Source organism: Phasianus colchicus, chromosome 16 (genome assembly GCF_987193195.1).
Source record: "Phasianus colchicus chromosome 16, bPhaCol1.hap1.1, whole genome shotgun sequence".
NCBI classification, from domain to species: Eukaryota; Metazoa; Chordata; class Aves; order Galliformes; family Phasianidae; genus Phasianus; species Phasianus colchicus.
This window is the reverse complement of record NC_143451.1, coordinates 6,631,897-6,646,763: the sequence shown is the minus strand read 5'-3', so window position 1 is coordinate 6,646,763 and position 14,867 is coordinate 6,631,897.

Genomic DNA, 14,867 nt, shown 5'->3' with positions numbered 1-14,867 from the left:
CAAAGGCAGACTTGCCAAGAGACCACACTCCTAACAATCAAGAATAATTAGCACAAATTAAGACATGGTTTGCACGCAATAGTACAAAGTCCTCCTTGTACAGACAACGCACATAAGAAAGGTCACAGGGATAGAAATGAACACAGCACAGCAGAGCGAGGGCAGCCCTGAGCTGACCCCAAAGGAAGAGCTTTAGCAAACTGCCCAGGGATGTCTGCCACCCAACTGCAGCAAGGGCAGGAGTAACCCTGCAGCTTTCTGCCCTTGTTGGTGGATCCAAAGATTTCAGGAAACACCAATAGCAGCATCTGCTATGCAGTCAATTAATCCGGTATTTGTGTGACATATTTTAAGCCTTTTCAGTAGGGAAAAAAATGTATTTTTGACCTCAGAAGTGTCAAGAACACAACAGGGCACTGAAAAATGATGCAAAGTTCCTAGGTAGCTGCAAACACCTCTTTCAAAAGTCACACAAACTGGTGCTTGGAATTAATGTAGTTACATATGAAATTGTTCTCACCTTAACAGAGACTATGGAGGTGTTTTCCTACCTTTTCATACAGCAATTTGCAGTGGGCATTACCCTGCAGCACAGCTGCAAGTCCCACCAGTAGCACCGTGCTATCTCACACATGGCCTGGAGATTTTGAAGCTGATGACCACTGTTACATCATTGCAATGTTTTTCTTCCCTTATTTTCACCAGAATAGAGGGAGGAGAAAGTGTCTGTGTTGAAAGTGATAACGATTCAATTTGGTTGCCTGTAATTTTCCTCAAGCCTGTTTCTTACCTGAGGGTGGCACAATCACAGAAAGGATTTGAAGAAATTTGTTCTTCTGAATGAGAAAAATTAGAAAGATCCTATCAGTAACACAAAGACAGCCTGACAGAAGGAATGGGGAGAGAGGAAGGACAAAAACAAAAATGTAATTAAGGATACCCAATCCCTTAATGATATAATTTCTGTCTTTAAAGCACTTCTGGTAGACAGACACCACAGAAGTCTCAACAGAAAATCAGTGAGCACAAATCTGGCTGCTGGGCCACAGAGGGAGTTTGCTATGGCAGACCACAGTCAGACACTCCCTCCATGCAGCAGGGCTTTTGCTGGGACGTGGACATCTACTTCTGCTGCAGAAGCAGTGCAGGTTCAATCTGCTCTGGCTCGTAACACCGTGAACCTCACCTGGAACCCTGCCACCCCCTTGCTTGCTGCCAAAAGCTTGAAATTCTTCCTCTTGCCACGTCAGCTGCATCTCTGCAGTGCCTGGTTATTTCTGGTGCTCTGTGACAGCACGCCCAGGTCACCTCTTACTCACTCCCCAATTGCTCTGCACCAGGATAGTTCCTTCAAGTTACTCACATCCTGCACAAACAACCCCGTGCTCCATCCAGTCACACCTCCCAGCCCGTGTGACAGGTGACAACCTGCTCAGACCACACCATTGCTCTTCTGCTGGCATCCCTGCAAGGCAGTCAGCCCTGGGAAATGGGGTGCAGCAAACAAAGATGAGACTTAAAGACTGTCCAAATCAGCATCAAGCAACTCTGAAGAAAGAGCGTGTTCACAGGAGCTCACCACCAGCTGTGGTTTTCAGAGTCACCACTAATTCTTGAGCACTGAGCAACACAGCTGAGGATTTGAGCTGCAAGTCAAAACATTGCCCAAAAAGACCAACAGACAGGGTCAGGAATGATGGGGGTGAGCTGTGCTCATGTCACACCCTCCATACGCAGCACGTGCAGCCACTCAGGGGCAGAATCACAAATGGATGAAGGTGGGCACTGGACTGACAGACTCATTGCTCCCCTGGGAGTTTCTATCCTGCAAATAAATGCCCACTGAAAATACCTAAGTATACTGGGGATTTATAGTGAGATGAGGTCCTCAGAAAGGCAGCTCCTGCTGTGCTTTGGGGAGGTGATGAAAACGACGTGAGTTACCAGTGGTGACAGAGAGCTCAGTTAGAGCAGGCACAGAAGACTTGCAGTGAAATATCTCAACTAAATATCCCCAGACACCATTTCCAGTACTGATATCTTCAATTAGAAGCATTCTTTCTCCAAGCAAAGGTCAGTGACAGAGTTGCACCAGATTCAGCAAAAGCTCATTTCAGCACTCAGCCTCTCCTCAGCCAGTTTCCCTTTCAGACTACTACCCTAGTAGCACTATTTTCTGCAGTATACCATTGCAATGCTGTAACACCATGGAAAGCACAGAAATGACAGCAGAGTAGCAAGGTCCTAGGCTGCAACAAGTGACAACATGCTCAAATGCAACAGCCATGGGCACAGAAACAAAGGAAAGCAGCTGCTTACTTTCAGAAGGCCTCAGGTACACAGGGATCTCCAGTGAGATACCCTCACCTCCACTGCCAGCCCTTACATGACGTCTGGGGAGGGGTGGATCCTGGCTCCAGACCTTCTGGTCACTCAGCTGCATTGCATGCACCTGAGCTCCCCTGGGTTGGCCCTGCCTTCCTGCCAGGTGCTCAATCACTGCTTAAGCCAGGACTTAGCATTTCAGCTACAACTGTTATGTACAGAGTACATCTTCGGCTATTTTTCTAAGCCCCTCCTTGCTCACATGCATTTGAAGGCTGGGCTGCATGGTCTGGGGAGGAGAATGAACAAACTTGGCTGAGCCCAATATTCTCTATCAGAAACTTTCAAGAGAACGGCCTGGAAGGACAAGGACAAGAAATAGGTGTGCGAGCAGTGGAAACGGGTCTTTAAGGAAGAGATAAGCAGGTCCACTGTGAGGCAGCTGCCTGAAATCTACAACGTGTATCAGGGAAATCCTAAGGGACAAGGCTTCTGATCCAGAAGAAAAGACTTGTTGGTTTTTTTTCCTAAGTTCACAGAGCTCATAAACCATAAAAAAATTCCACTGATGTCACGTCTTCCCCCTCTCCCCCCTCCCCTTCCTTTCCTGCCCATTCATATAACTACAGTTCAATAAAATTAAAAGATCCAGGCTCTCTGCTGTGATTGCAGAAACTTTGCTCTCCAACTGATCTGCAAAAGGCCTTTTTAGACTGCAGAGTGCCACCTAGATGATGGAAGGAGGATTTGCTGAGAGTCAGCCAACTGAAGGTAATAAATCCTTTGGAGGTGCATCGCAGAATGCCTACGAGATGCTTTTCAGAACAGATCTTTGCAGACTGCAGATGTTTTGTGGCAGGGTTTGAGGTTTTTTTCAGTACTAAAATACCCCTGTGACTGAATGAACAATGCTCTCAAACAGCTTGCACAATGAGACGAGAATCCTTTTAGTTTAGCATTCGAATATTTATGCATCCACTAAGAGAAATATTTTATGTTCTTATTTTTTTCTAAGTCTTCAAGGGCTCAGCTATTTCAGACAGGCACTGAATCAGGACCACCCTGAGGCTGAAATTCCAGGCAGACCTTCATTAAAGGAGGCACATAGATTGGCACAACTGAACCCTAATGAGGTTCTGCAAGTTAATAAGTCTTTTGCACGTGTGCAAATATTTGCAAATGAAGAGATATAGAAGGAATGAGCTCTACAAGCAGTTGAAGACAAGCTAGACATCTCATGAATGGAAAAAATATACAGCAGATGTACCAGATGAGTCAGAACACGTAGAGCCCTCTCTTAACACCCACAGCTGAACTCTCTTACTGTCCCCAGGTGACCACTGTGCCCTTGAAACAAACAGGAGCATATAGAGAGTAATGAAATGATGAATACTTACAGAAGTGCCAGTGGGTCCATGGCCCATCAGGAACACCACAGAACATGCAGTGACCTCTCAAAGACACTTGTGCAGGATCCAAGCAGGCCTTGGCTGACCAAAGAGTGCCTCCTGGTTTAGGTGAGCCTGAGCTCAAGGTGATGCCACAAAAATCAGTGAGGCGTGTGGGTCCATGTCAAAACTCAGCCTGACATTCATCATTCAAACTAAACAGCAATGAAATAGCCAAACAATGCCTCCCATAAGGAGATCACATTTAGAAGACAGGCTGCTTCAGAAGGACAATTATTTTGGGCCATCATTGCAGCCTTTCTTCTTTGTTGTCTGAGTACCTTTATGTAGTGCAGGAACAAATTTCAAAGCAACTCAGAAGAGAAACGAACTGTCTTCTGCCACCTAAGCCTTGTTTCCCATCCCTCTGCCACACTTTGATGGAACCAAGGAGCTGAGAGGCAGGATCTAGGTTCAAACTCTCCTTTGATTGATGAGAAGCTGAAGGAATGGACTGGCATTAGTTCAGTCTCAGACCTTGGAAGCTCCAGGTTGGGTTAGAGAGCTATCCCAGTCCATAATTACATTGACATGAAAACCAAATAGAACTTGTTCTTTTCTAACACTGCAGGCCTGTTACTTGTGCAGAGCAGAAGAGTTGAAATTTAAGAAATTATGGAAAAAGATGATTGTGCCCAGTGTTTTGACTCAGGGCAGGGACCCCTTCACCAGCATCACCAGTGGAGCAGTCAGACAGTGGGACAGCAGCCAGAGGGACACAGCCTGGCCAACCACTCCCTGCCTACTGGTTAGGGGCCATGTGCTAATTGCCTGCAGTATGTTAATCATTAATGCTGTGAAGTAGGAAGGAAATTCAGTGTTTTGTAGTTTCTGGTGGTTGAAGGGCGAAGGAGAAGCAGAAGCTGTTGCCTTGCAAGGTGAAAGACTGCACACCTTTACAACCTGAAGAGAAACAGTGATAGCCTGAAGTTCTCTTGGAAAACATGAATGTCACCTTAGCTTTTGTATTAAATGCTTAATGTAGGTGCTAACTAGAGATGATCTAGGGCAGAGTTTAAAAAAGAACGGACTCACAGGAGCCATACCAATAGACATCCACAGATGAATTTGCAAACGTGAAATGGAAAAGGGCAAATTCTCAGCTGGTGCAAGCTAGCCCCAACCTTTTCCTTTCCCTACCTTCAGAGAGAGAAAGACAAGAAATGCAGTTCATTCACTCCCTTATTTTAGGCTCTTTCCTTATATTAAGAATGTGAGATGAAGACTGTACGCGCTGAGATGCAATAAATCAAACCTTGGGTCTTGTTCTGGATGAGAGATGCGACTGCAGAGAGCGTGGCTGCAGCATGGTGCTGAGCCCTGCACGACTGCTGGAGTGCCAGTGCCCTCTCCTGTTCAGTGTGCACCAGCTCTCCCTGCTCATTTCACAGCGTGTTTGCGTATGTTCAGAGGCTGCTGGAAAATATTCCCAGTCATAGCCTGACATCCTGCAACAGAGTAATAAAAAGCAGCTAAAGGAAACACGAGAATGCAGCAGAACTTCTAAGGCATTGCGTCCTTTCCATCACAGTCCTGAAAAATTAACATTTGCACTGGGCCTTTTCAGAAGAAATAATTCTCAAACTATCTAATTCCATTGAGCACAGCAGGCTTGGATCTTCTTTCCAAAGCATGCCTTGAATGACATTAGGTTATACTTTTTGTGGCTGTAATTTCAGTTCCAGCCACTGCCAAGTAAATTCGTAAAACTATGATTCAGGAGGAAACTGAAGCAAAGGGAAGTGTGCTGGCAGGCCTGAAGTCAGGGTGGCTTTATACCTTTATATCTCAACTGTCTTTCAGACTTTTCACATCATTCCTCAGTGACAACAGCACGGATTCATCCTCGGTTTACCACAGTAGCAAAAGCAGTGGTGATGCTACAAAATGTTTCCCAAAAGCTCGTGTGTCTGCTATCCCAAGGATTTCTCATGGGTTGCTCTGATGAAGTGACTTTCAGCTCTAATATTATCACTCATGCTAAAGCAGCTGAGGGAATCAAAAGAACAAGCAGCAAACCAGTCCTATGTTGGAAGAGGGGATTTTTCCCAGAGACAAGGCTCCTCAATGCCTTAGATTGGACACAAATGAGAGCAGGCGAAAGATCAGAACCGTTACTGACATGTCAGAGGGAACTATTGTTCTGTATCATCACTGCCTGGAGTCATGTGATAATGGCTATAAATGTAGAAATTCAGGTGCTGGGCTATTACAATAAGCAATTTCTAACTCTCATGCTTAGAGAGAAACACTTGGGAGTGATACTTAATGGCTCAAAACTCAGAAGATGAATAAAAAGAACCCCAAACTCCCCAAAATGTACTCAGCTGAGTAAGTGCTTCAGCAGCATCTGACATCTAGAGCACATTAGCAGCCTTATAATGCAAACCAAGCAGCGAAGATATTCCCATCACGTAGGATTTTCAGGTTACACACCCGTATATTTCTATCCTCAGAGGTTACTGTTTCTTTCACATCACAGTCAATGCTACAACATCAATATAATCCCAGGTTTTCCAGTAGCTGGGGCTGCATCCAGCTGATGGCTAAGGAAGGGAGGGATGCAGTGTAAAAGTGCTGCATGTTCATTGACTGAAACTAATGGAAGAAATGCAGAGACTGTCTCATTTGCACAGACAACACACTGTGTCAGTAGAAACATTTCAAATTAATTCACTTTTTCTAGGTTTTCTGATAGTGGATTTTTTTCAAAAGAAACAGCGTTCAGTACCTCTCCCTTTCCGCCACCTCTGCACTTCTTATTAACAAAGAAGTAGCTTTGTTTTGCTTCCATCAATCTAAAAATACATGCAAATCATTAGGCAAGCCAATGAAGACTATACTAATAACCTTAAAACATCGACAGCAAAAAACAGGCAAGATAAGTTACACGAACACATTTAGCACATTTCACCTTTAGCAAGCTTGCAAGCAGACTTGTGCACAAAACAGGAGCGACCTGAGGCACTGCAGGCAGCACAGGGCTTTGGTGATACCACTGCCACCAGCACAATGGGAAATCATCCTGCGGCTGTTGCTGTAGGCTGTACCTGCTGGAAATCACACCCTTCTCCTGGGGATGCTCTGTCTTCTAAACCTAAATTGCTGCCAGTAGAGCAGTCTGACTAATCTAAGCGTAGGGTCAGGTGAGCTGGTGGATGCGTTTCACCTTCTTAAAGTGGCTTTTGTGCCATTCTCATGGCTTTAGTCTTATTCTGATCATCTCCAGCAACAACCAAGAATGGACAGTGAAAGAACAAAGCCTTTAGAATTAGAAATGTGGGGGCTAGAAAGGACCTCTGGAAATTCTCTGGTCCAATTGAATTAGTGATGGGCAACCATAAATAGGATATTAATGTTAAACATTGTTCTTTATATTTCTCCTCTGCTATAACACATAAAATTAACAGAGTGAGCCAAAAGTTCATACCAAAATGTTTCCCAGTACATCAGCAGCAATATTTCTATGTATTTTCCCTGTCTTTAAAAGTTACAGTAACCTTTATGGCAGCTTAAATTAATTCTGCTTTGTACTCTGCCACTTAGAACTAACAGATATAGCTGCTCTGCTATTAGATGTCAAATTTCCTGCCACTTTCTTTCTCTAAACCTATTTACAGGCAGTGTCTTTTGCCAGTGGTGACGTGGTCTGGAGTTCACAGCCCATGGAGAAGCAGAGCTGCTCTTAGGAAACAGGAAAACATCACACCAAGTGAATTTAGGTTTAGAAATCAGTAAAAGTGTTTGCATACTATAAACAGGGTTGGATTGAGTCCAAAATGAGTCATGAAGCAATGGTTTGTGGATATAACTGTAAACACCAATAGACCTACAGTAATCCTCTTTGGAAAAGACCATCAATAGACTTCCATATTCAGTCTACGGATGCTAGAAATATGAACAAGTGGGAAATAATGCCACAGGATTCTGACAAAAATTAATCCTAAAGTAAAATATTAAGGGAAAGTTGTATGTCAAGGAGCCTACCTGTACTGATGAACTGAAGTGTATTTCTGTTTCTTCTATTAAAAACCCAAAGTCTGGGATCTTCTGGACTGAAATGGCAGCAGCTGAACTTGGAGCTTCCCTGAGCTGGTTCATATCCTGTAAGAGCAGGCATCATCTGTAGGGTACCAGCCAGGGCATAACCCAGGGCATGGATGGAGCCATCCTCTCAGGATGTAATGAGGATAAAAATGGGCATTAAATGTGAGCACATCCCCCGTAGCTGAAACAAACAGCAGCTCCACATCAGCCAGCACAAAGCAAATTCAAGGCACTGTTGACAATGTCTACAAAAAACTCCTTTTTCTTGAAACTCTTCCCCACAACTCTCCTTAAAAACAGAGGTTTCTGATGACAGTGTCATTTGCTGTAGTACATAAACATTATTTAACCAATGGACTTTAGAATAATTTATAGCACAAAAGGTCTCTCCTGAAATTTCCACTTACAGCTGATGTCTGTGCCTAACAAGCTGCTTCTCCCAGTGAAATCACTGCTGACTCTTTCCTTCCACCTGCCTTGGAAGCATGGTTTTCAGCCACTTCTCAGGTCCACGTGCTCTGCGCAGCTTTACGCAATGGTCGTCCCAGTGAAACAGCATCTGCATTCAGCTCAGAAGAGGGACGTGGCTGGGGCTATGGCATCACCACCACAGGGACAACTCCATCCTTTGTGTTCCCTCTTCAGAGAGCCTCTTCAGCAAAGCACTCGCTTTTTTCTCTCGTTAACAGCCGGAGAGCATCGCTTCAAGGTGTAACTCTATAGACTGTACAAATAAAAACACAATGTATAACATTTATTTGTGAAAGCAAAAATGTATTCATACCAGACTTGCCAGCCTTAGTGTTTAAAGTAACTGAAAGCAGGAAGCATTTAATTATTCTCCAGCAGATTTCAGTCTGTAATACTTAATAATTATCTCCAAAAGCTACATCTACATTAAGAAACAGGGACAAAAAGGTTAAGTTCAAAGCATGCTGAAATCAATACTGCATTAACAGTATTCCTTTCAGATAACTCTTAAGAAAAAAACATACACTAAGAAGTGCCAGCTTGACATTCCTCCTACTACAGAATCACCCGCCTACGAGTACTGCAGGACTCCAAGAAGTGTTGCAGAGAGGGGAGAGACCTCCAACGAGAAACCTTGAAAATGGGAGAAACCTCCAGGGCTACAAAGCATAAATTCTGCCACATACTTCTGAGGGCAAGGGGAAAACGTGACACTAAAAATTAAGGAAATTATTAACTTTTCGGGGAGCAGATTCTGTTGCTTTCTTTCAGAGGAAATATTTTCTTTCAACTTCTTATCATTCTAAACACTGCTTGAAATCACTTCAAAAGTGATTTTTCAAGTAAATTTTCAGGAGGAAGAATATGCAGAGCAGCCCAAGTCACCCCACGTAGGCAGGAATCCTGCATGCACAGGGAGATGCAGGATTACAGGATACTGCTCCTTACTATCCCCTCTCCTGGGTAAAACTGGCTTGTTGGTGCCATAGAGACAGGGGCTTCCACGTGATGAAGCTGTTTAAACTTTTGGAGAGGTTAGTGGCTGGGACGGAGAAGAGCAAAGTCACTGACAGGGCTGTCAGTGACTCAACTCCAAACCACTCCCAGCAAGGTATGGAAGCACTAACAGGAGGATACAAGGGGGAAGGGATGTGCAGGAATAGAAGGAAGATTGACAGCAAATGTGCAGCATGTCCTTTGTTTTATTACTGCCATAAATGGTTAAAGATAAATGGCAGTTTAAAAATACATACTTGCTTCTCTAGGACAGAAATAATTCCCATTCCAAAGTACACATGCTTTTGCAGAAGCCATTACTTGGACGAGGAAGATCACAGCAATATAACTGCAGAAGAGTTACAATAGGCACTGCAGCTATCAGGTGCTGATCTCATCTATACCCATGGATCACAAAACAGCCCTGGAAACCACTCTTCATCTGGCTCTGATTGAGAAAGCCAGCTTGGAAAAATTTAAGACTATATGTAAATTCATTTAACCAGGAATTTGAGCTTAGGGTAAAATGCCAGCTGGATTTACTGAGGTCTTTAACTCACACACCAAGGTAAGCTGAGGGCAACTCACACAGCTTTAGTAAACTTCAGCAGTCTCAAGTTTAAAGCAAAAAAGCGAAGGACTCTTTTGTTGGGCTTTACAAACACAAAGACTGTGAAAAGCATTCTGGAAAACAATTTCAGTCACACCTGAACTGGAACTGAACAAAAAAAAATTCCTTTTCTTTGATGTCCTTGATGTGGGGTGGGAGCCATTAGTGCAGATTCCAAGCAGAGGATTTCAGGCTGAACCGAACATCTGCTCCTGAGCCATGCCCCCAGCCCAGGCAGAAACTGGTCTGCAGCCAGGCTTTGGCTCGAGTTTTCCCTAAGTATGTGTAAAAACTTCCTGCATCTACGGAAAAAAAGAAAAGAAAAAAAAAGGGGGGGGGGGGGGGGGGGGGCTGAGGGAAAGCAAACTAAAGAACTCTGTGAGGTGTTCAGACGTGTCCCTGCGGTCACTTAGCAGAACTCTGCATGTGCCACGAGGGCCCCAGCTCAAACCTCTTCCACCAAACGCCACCAGCTGACAGGTACTTGTGCAAACAACTGCTCGTAGCCGAGCACATGCAGAGGACAATTTGAGCACGGTGCTCCTCCACAGCCACCAGCAGAGCCAAGAACCAGTTCCTCACCCCCCCGACCGCAACGCGCTGCCCTTTCCCAGCGGTGCCATTTTGTGAGCCCACCTCCATGGGCGTGAGCGTGACCCCAGGCCCTGCCGTGCCCTGCGATACCCCCACCCTGCACAGAGGGTGAACGCTCTGTAAAACCCTATGGAAAGTATGTCGAGAATGCGGATGCCGGTGCGTCTGAGCAGCGGTCCTTGCAGGCTCGCACCCTAGATGGCAGCACAATTCAAAGAATGCGCCTCAGCGCCCACCCGGGCTGTGCCGCCGTCCGTCTGCCGTGCAAATCCTGCCCGAGCGCCTCGATCTTTAACAACAAAAATCTGGAAGCCCGAGCAAAAGGTGTGAGGTGCGAGCCGAGCTGCTTCTTAACGCTTGGCAGAAATGAGAGCTGCGATGACGCTGCTGGGCTGCGCACGCGGGCAGCTGTGCAGGAGCGGCGCGCTGAGGGAACAGCCGCTCCATCGGCCATGAACACGGCAGGAAGGCATCGCCGCGGCGTAACCAAGCGGGTGAACCTCTGGATGCAGAGAGAATAAAGCTCAAGGGGGTCCCGTCTTCTTTACCTACCGAGGGAAAAGATGCCTGCTGCAGGGAGAGCTGCCAGGAGCAAGGAGGGGACTCAGCAGGAACGCTGCAACCCACAGGGAACGGGAACGGTGCTCTGCCTGCTTGCTCCCCCATAAAGCAGGCAGCCGCTTCCTGCAGGCGTTACCCCTCTGCTCTGGAGCAGGGCGATGCTGCCTGCTCACTCACGTTGGACGTTTCTTCTCCCTTGCCTTTCACTCTGCTCCTCAGCCTCACCTGCAGATCCCGTGCTGCCGTGAGGGGTCACAGCTGGGCCTCGTCCCTGGGAATATTATTTCTCCAGGCCTGGGGCTGCGTAGAAGAAAAGCACGCAGTTTATTCCGCCTCCTGTTCTGAAGGAGCATTAATATTTTACCATCAACGCATACTGACTTTCCCCATCTTGCACTCCTTGGTCTTGTCCTGTATAGAAGCAAAATTCAAAGAAAAACAAGGGATAGCAAAGAACGTCGTGTAATTTGCAATATGCTCATGAAGTTTCATTATGTGAAATGGAAAGCATGGTTATTTGGTCCCTGTACCACAGGGATAAAACATCGCTCTGGCAGATATTGGAAACAATACATCCACGGAAATAAAACTAAGAAGGAGATAACAGTTGCAAAAGCAGGAAAAGAAATGGCATCATTCTGTCTGCTGCCTTGTGCATCACCCTGCTGTGACAAAGGCAGAAGCCAAAGCCCTGCCCAGATGGGCAGTACCTCTGCTTGTAAGCTACATGGATAACATCCTCCACTTCACAGCAGTTGAGCTGGAAGCACGTCAGTAGAGGGACATATGCACAAGATAGGAGAATTTGAAGCTCTGAGTTAAGAGGTACAAACCAGCACGTGGACAGAAAACTGGCACAGCTGTGATGATGGAGATAATGTTTCCCTGGGAAAACCAAATTAAATGAAAAGCACTACCTTGGCCATATCATCCTGTATTTTATTTTACAGCTGCCTTAAAAGAGTTAACTTTGAGTTGGATATGCAAGAGTTATTTTTGTATAACAGTGTTCTGATTATGGAGATTACAACAACACAATTGATTTATTTGAAAGATTAAATGTATGAAACATGCAGGATTAACAAAAAGTGACAGTTTCAGTACCAACAGCCTGCAAAGTTGCCATCAGCCACTGAGAAAGTAGGAAAGCTGTCTGTCAAGATACATTTTGATCTTCACAAAGGACAGATGACAACAGAGCTCTCTTTCAAGGACATAAATACAGCTACTGAATTCAAGAGAGCTTTTCTGTCCATAGTTCTTTCTTCTAATGTTCTTCAAGTTCATCAACTAAAGTAGCATCAATCCCACAGCAGTTGTATGGAGCAAAAAACTGAGGCAGGAGAAGGCAAAATCATTTTTAGGAAGCAAACTCATAGGTGAAGGATGCGAACCCAAGTCCTGGCACCACACAGGGCAGCACAGCTATTGGCACAACCTGCTGGATGACACAAAATCTGGGTCAAAACATGAAACAAGCAACAAAATTCCTCCAGAGCTCAGGGGAGCCAGAGCTCCTTCCCTGCACCTTGGGCCAATCCTGCCATCTCATCTTTTCTCTGATAGTTAATGTTGGGATTCGTGCTGCTTTAAGCTGTATTTTTTATGTATTATCTTCAGAAACTAGGGCTGAAAGGTGCAAAATGAGCAGCTTGGACTTCCTGGTAGTGAGTCTGTAATCCTAAAATGGAGCTTAGGGTTGCTCCCAAGAAAAGGCAGCAGCCAAATCACTGCAGTTATGGGGAGCGCACCAGCATGTGGCTCCTGAAACATCAGGGGCTCCACCATTATGGGGAAACTGCAGGGCACGTTGTGGATTTTCTCCTCCTCCTCTCTTCTTGAACACCATGAATGCAGTCTGCCCATCATTGGAAGACTCACTCCTCTTCTTTTGTGCTGCCAACTTGCTACAGGCCTTCACCCCACGAAGGAGCTCCTCTGATTCATACTCCTGAGCAGTGTAAATGGGCCCAGTGCCATTAAGCCAAAGATCTGGCTCTGCTCTGCAGTAGTTTTATCTGAGATCACTGTGAGCTTACCTAGAGGTTGCCAGCTGGAATGCTCTGACAATCTGTGTTTACAGATAGTGCTTGAAGGTGGTGGCCTCTGGTTGCCCTTTTTGTATTCCTTCAAGAGGTCTTTATTCATACCTACCCAGGTGTACCTCAGATATGTTGAAGAGCTGGTAATGGAATTAAAATATAAGGGTTCAGCTATGCCCTCTCTCTCCGATTCTGGTCGGTTATCATGTTATTAAATGCCATACAAACCAGGGTGAAATGGCACAAAACCTTGTTGTGCAATGTCACTTCTTGTTTTCCTTTGTTTCTGATGAATTACACCTTGTAATTCCTTCCGTACCCAGACTTCATCCATTACCAAACATCAGTCTTTGCAGAAAACTATTGTAGACTTCACTTGCAATTGCTCCCCAGGAAGCACTTGGGCACTGGGAGCTGGACTTTCTTCTCCAGACATCTGACAAGTTTCCCAGTGTTCCCAGAAGCCTGCAGCAAAGCACTCCTGCCTCTTTGCCCTGCACCATAGCCAATGAACAACAGACAATCTGCAACACAGATTCTTATTCCTCAGGCCTAAACTTCATTTTCCTAGTCAGTACATGTTGTGTTTTTTTTTTTCTCCTGCAAGCAATGAGATGCTCAGTGCAGCAAGAGCATATCATCAGTTTTTAGAGCTGTGTTCCAATGTCATCTTCCTGCCTCCCAGCTAACTGGTGTAACTTCAGACGTTTTGCTTTACAAAGAACCATTTCACAATCACTGGCAAGAGTCACTGGAGGGATTGTTTTTGCTTGCTGAGTAACTGGGTTTCAAATTGGGTAAAGGGACTGGGCATGGTGGTTAAGTAATCCCAATGGCTCTTCACAATCCTTTTAAAGCTTTGAGAAACTGAGACAATTTAAAGCATCAGCATCATCACTGTGAAACCTCTCTGCAGCGCTTTAAAAGACTTCTCCACTGAACCTAACTAACTTCCCTAACTTTGGCTTAAAGAGAAAGGTTCCATCCTTAAGTGCAGCATGCCTTCATTGAGAACTGCAATTTATTTTGTTTAGCTCTAAGTGATGCAGCAGGTAAGCAGTAATAAAAATTAGCTTTTCAAGTCACCCAAATCATTAGTTAGCCAGTACAGCCAGTACTGATCCAAGCCAAGGAGTTACTGCAGTTAAGGGCTATAAAAGCAAGTGAGCAGTTTCATTTTACCTGCCCAAGACCCTTTACCTCCTCCCATCACATTTCTTTCATTCCTCGACTCCTGCTGTTTGTACCATCTTGAAGTCTCCGTTGATGCCACTAACACAAGGTTGGCCTGTGGCATTGCATCAGGCAAGTTTATGACTGTGTAGGTTGGGGGAGTTGGATTTCAACTTCCTGGCATCTTTATTCAGAACAGCTGGCAAGATAGCTGCAAAACATGGTCAAGCCTTGAAGTTAACAGTAGCATCTGAAATGTACATGCACAGGTAGATGGTAAGATCAAAAGTCACGTAATAATCTGAGTCAACTGATAGAAAGGCATCATGGTGGATTATTCACCAACAGTTCTGGGAACCTCATATAAGACTAAGACATATGACTGCAAAACTTTGCATGATCAAGTCTAAAGATGCCTATTTGTGCCGCATGGTATCAGATCAGACTGATGCACACAGACGCCAAACATGCCCACCCTCCTGTCATCCTTTTTGGCATGCTCCAGTGACATCTAATCAATACAGCCCACTTTCCGGAGATGCAAAATATGACCACTGGCTGTTAGAAGTGTTCCAGCACTGTCATGATTAGACAGCCAGG